Below are 5,152 nucleotides of genomic sequence, written 5' to 3'. Positions count from 1 at the left end.
TGGATTCACATAAATAAATATTTAACATGTCATTGCTTTATAAACCCCATTCGGCCCTAATCAAACAAATTTAACTTCTATAAAAAGATTTTCATTCCATGATCAATGTAACCATTTCATATTGGTTTTATCTATGCCACACAATGACCGATGCACTCCATTACATAAATAACCAATTCTATCTTGCTCCTATAGGATTACAACTTACTTACTATAATTTCTAATCTTATACCTATTATTATAGGAAATACCGAATGCTTCAACATAGCTAACTAAAATTTCCTAACAACATCTTATTAGCCATTTATTAGCCTTCAAAAAGCATCTAATACAAGACAATTAATAACTATACAATATACTAAATTTGCTAGCACCCATATTACTTAACCGAATGTTATAACCTCAATTACACATTTTTTTTAAAACATTCGGCACCTCCCTCTAAACATACACTAATCTCAACCTTCAAGTTAACAACAATTTATCACTCTTCATATCCTAATATACCATCCCTTTTAATGACATAAAGAAAGAAAGAAAAATATTTACCAAGAGTTTCAAACTACTTGGCCGAATATCAAACCTCCAAACAACCAAAAATTTAACTCGTGGAATGAATAGAATTTGAACAAATCACCAAAATTATACATAAATTTTCAAGAATTTCAAAGTACTTACCTCTTTCTAAATATTCTCCAAGCCGAAATCAAACAAAGAAATTTTTTTCTTCTTTCTAATCTCAAGTTACGGCAATGGTGGAGTGAGGATGAACCAATTTTGGTTTCTCCTCCCACTCACCCAATATTTTGTTAATCTTTATTCATTATTTCATTTTGTAATATTAATTATTAGCAAAATTATTATTTTATACATAAATCCATAACATGGCCGCCACTAACAAAAATTTTGACTAATTGACATGCAAGTACATTTTTTAACCTCATGCACAATTAGATCCTTTTATAATTACCTATCCTATTTCACAAAAGTCTCAGTTAAGTCCCTTCTTCAAAATTTCACATACTGATGACAAAATTAATGCATGAAACTTTCACACATTCATATTCACATAAAATAAATATAGAATATGACGGTTAATTAAATTTATGACTCGGTTTTGTGGTGCCGAAACCACTTCCCAACTAGGGTCAAATTAGGGCTGTTACATAATAGGTATATCTCGGTATCATACTCTCTAGAATATCAAATTTCAAAATAATAACATAACAAAATGCTCCTTTCTTCATGCTATTAAAACAACTCAAACACACAATCTTTCAAAATTTTCTTATCATGCTAATCAAGACCTTTACAATTGCATTAGCTCAAAGAAAAAAAGACATCCCGATTGAATGCATTGACTTTAATTAACTTACCTAAGAAAAAAAAATCCATCATACAAATTGAAGCTTGTGAAAATCCATCATACAAATTGAAGCTTGTGATTTCACCACTTATACCTTTGCCGATGTCAATTCCTTACACAAAAATTAGAGAAATCCAGATACCAGAATCACCATGTTTCTATGATCGAACCAAAAGCATAATCATAATAGACATAGTTATCACAAGCTAAAGAATACACTTTAAAGATAAGCCATGGTTGATAATTCACAAAATAAGAATGATAGAAAAACTGAGATAAAGAAATCCAAGATACGATTTTATACTGGAAGTCCGAGAACATAACTCACAAGAAGATAATAAAGATCTTGATAATTCCTCAGAGAAAGCTAAAAGAAAAACACTGCTTACCGACTCTGGACTTCCTTCATAATAGAGATAATAAATTTCTCCCATATATAAAACAAAACCATAATCAGTAAAAACATAAGAATAGTCTCACATAAATTTTTACCATCGACTTCATTCCAACATATCAAAATAGAATTCTGAAGAGATAAAAAAATGTCGATCATAAACCAACCAGACCAACAGAACTTTCGTCTAACATTATAGTCACTTAACATTCTCACATGATAAGAAGTTCATTAGAAAATGAACAATCGCATATATCTCTGAGGATAAAAGAATATATAGAATACCCAGAAAAGATCATCATATTCATTTCAACCGTAACTGTCACACACAGACATCTCTACTACTCAATTATCATTTCTCTGATTGATTCTGTCATTATGAACCCTGCATCATTCCATTCAATAATGAAAACCAATTCGGGGAAAATTTCAACAAAAATATACTTTTGACATCATATCTGAATAAGTCGATTAGCCGAGATTAACTTTTTCTTTAACCGTAACATTGCTTAATCTGAATAATCTTTAGAACAACCTAATATCGTAACACCCCTAACCCGAATCCATCGCCAAAATGGGGTTACGAGGCATTACCGATAATAGGACAATTTAGAACAGACTTTTATTACAAAGTAAACCATCTAATAAATTTTTTAAATCAATTTGACATGTTTCAATCATACCATTTTTCTAATTATTCAAATTATTGCTAATACAATACAAATAAGTAATCGTAGAAATTAATTGCTTAACTTATAACCCAATATAATTCATTTCATACTCAAATCATATATGCAAACTTAACATATAAAAGAAATATACGAATAATTTACATACAATTAATCTATCAACTTACAATTTACTCGCTCCAACTTTAATTAATAAAATCATATATCATTTTGCTTCATATAAATAACATATATCACAATGTCCATTTTATTTATCAAATATTACCAATGCTTATAATACATATTACTTAACCATTATTATAACACAAGCATACAACGGCATATTGTGACCTATTTCAATTACATTTACCGAACCACAAAGTAGTATATAAATAAGTTTAAATAGCATAACCAACTTGTCTCTGCCTGGCCAATTCATTATATTAATAACAATGACTTATGCACATATATATATTCTTATACATTACTATGGCAACTGAATTTGAACAACTAATATTCACTCAAATATATATACATATCATGATCATTTAATTTCATTACTAAGCTAAAATTTAAATAACCATTCGCAAATATAAATATATTATATATTATCTAAACCAAAATAAATTCTAATCTCATTTTAAAAAATAGCGAAAAACTCTTAGGTACCAATTCACATTCATGTCTATTTATGCATGTATTATAACCGAATCATTCAACCACAATTATTACATCAAGCTTAAAACTTACCTGTAGATATACCATGGACAATTCAATCTAATTATATCCAAATTCATCAACCACATTTAATTTATGAAACCCATATTACAATTACCTTCCATCCTTGACACATAACATTAAAACCAAACAAACTTAAATCATAATATCCAATCATGAATTATACATATCACTAATTTTGACAATGAAAGAGCACTATATATATCTCATGTACAAATCTTGATTTTTACGTAACTACTATATGATACACCTTAATTAAGCATATCAACAGAATTCACATACATGTTTATCTTTTCATATATCATAAATGAATCAATCAAATGCACACATTCAAAATCACCAGCCAACTTCAACGCACAAATTAGATATCACAACCACATATATTATTCATTCATAACACATAGCATAATAACCAAAATGAACCTAAACCATAGACAAACAAAACCGAATTCAAACAATGAAGTTAGGCCATTTTCGCATGGCTTAAATTATACAGAACCAATATTCTTTATTTCAAACTATAATCTAGCCTATACATGCCATAGATTCAAAAATTCAGCTTATAAAATATCGAAGACAATTGATAGTGTGATAAGCTTCTCTGACGATTTCCCGAGCTCTTAGCTTGAATCCAAAATCTATAAAACAGAGATAACAAGAACACACACATAGAGTAAGCTTTCATAGCTTAGTAAGTCATAAATAAATAAATGATTAATTAACATAATCAAATCATTTATGCTAAACCAAATTATACTATCACAGTTACTTTAAATCTTAAGCTTAAATTTCATGTATTTTATATGTACTTTCACATATAGATTATTTATGGCGAATGAGCATTTATACATCTTAACAAACTATCATTAAATTTTCAAGCCAAAATCTCTTTATTGTAACTTGTATACATATACACCTATATACATAAGTTCATAAGTCAAAGGATAATAATCACATACATATTTATATTATATTCGAATACACATACATATATCTGAGCAAAATATCTTTTTCATACATAAGGGTTACCTTGGCCAAATGCTCATATAGTTAAATGAACAAATTATCATTCAATTTTCAAAGCCAAAATGTCATTATATAACCAAGTACACCTCCACTCATATATACGAGCTCATAAACCAAGGTACAACTTCATATACATACTCTTATTATATGGCCGAATATACAAGATCATATATACATATATTCAAGAATCATTTTAACAATAATCATATTTCTTGTTCATAAGGTCAAATACATTTCCTTTGTTCACATACATTTTTCATTTGCGTCACACACAATTTGTAACAAATATCAAATAACTTACTTACCTTATTTCAAGTAGATAATAAGCTAATTCATACCTGGTCAATTAGCTCATTTTATATATTCATTCGCAACTTATCATTGCCCGATGAACCATTTGAAATTAGATAGGACACTCTAATAATCATAGATATCGTACAATGCCAACGTCCCAGACATGGTCTCACATGTAATCACATATCGATGCCACTGTCCCAGACAGGTTCTTACTTGCACACATATATCGGAATCACATATCGATGCCATGGTCTTACTCACACATCACATAACAAAATCCTATGTTATGACATATGTATCCTTGCTATTCCTAAGGTTCATACGGGACTTTCGGGCGTCGTAACTCGGTCGAAACAAATTCAGAAACATAGTAGCCAAGCTTGTATACATTTGGCTAATATAAATATAAATTCACATATTTCACTTTAGCATGTATAATTTGCATTTAATTAAAATTAAGTATGTCTATTTGCTTATAAACTTATCTCAGACGATGTAAAACAGAACGAGACAGCTAGTTGAGAACTTTTGTTTTCCCCCGATCGAAATCCGATTTCTTTTGTTCTTATTCTAAACATATTCAAATTAAGCTTATTCAAACATATTTTCATTTAATTTAGTCCAAAAACACATAAATGGGAAAATTACCATTTTACCCCTAAT

This window comes from Gossypium arboreum, chromosome 10, assembly GCF_025698485.1.
Source record: "Gossypium arboreum isolate Shixiya-1 chromosome 10, ASM2569848v2, whole genome shotgun sequence".
Lineage (NCBI taxonomy): Eukaryota > Viridiplantae > Streptophyta > Magnoliopsida > Malvales > Malvaceae > Gossypium > Gossypium arboreum.
This window is presented reverse-complemented; position numbering follows the sequence as displayed.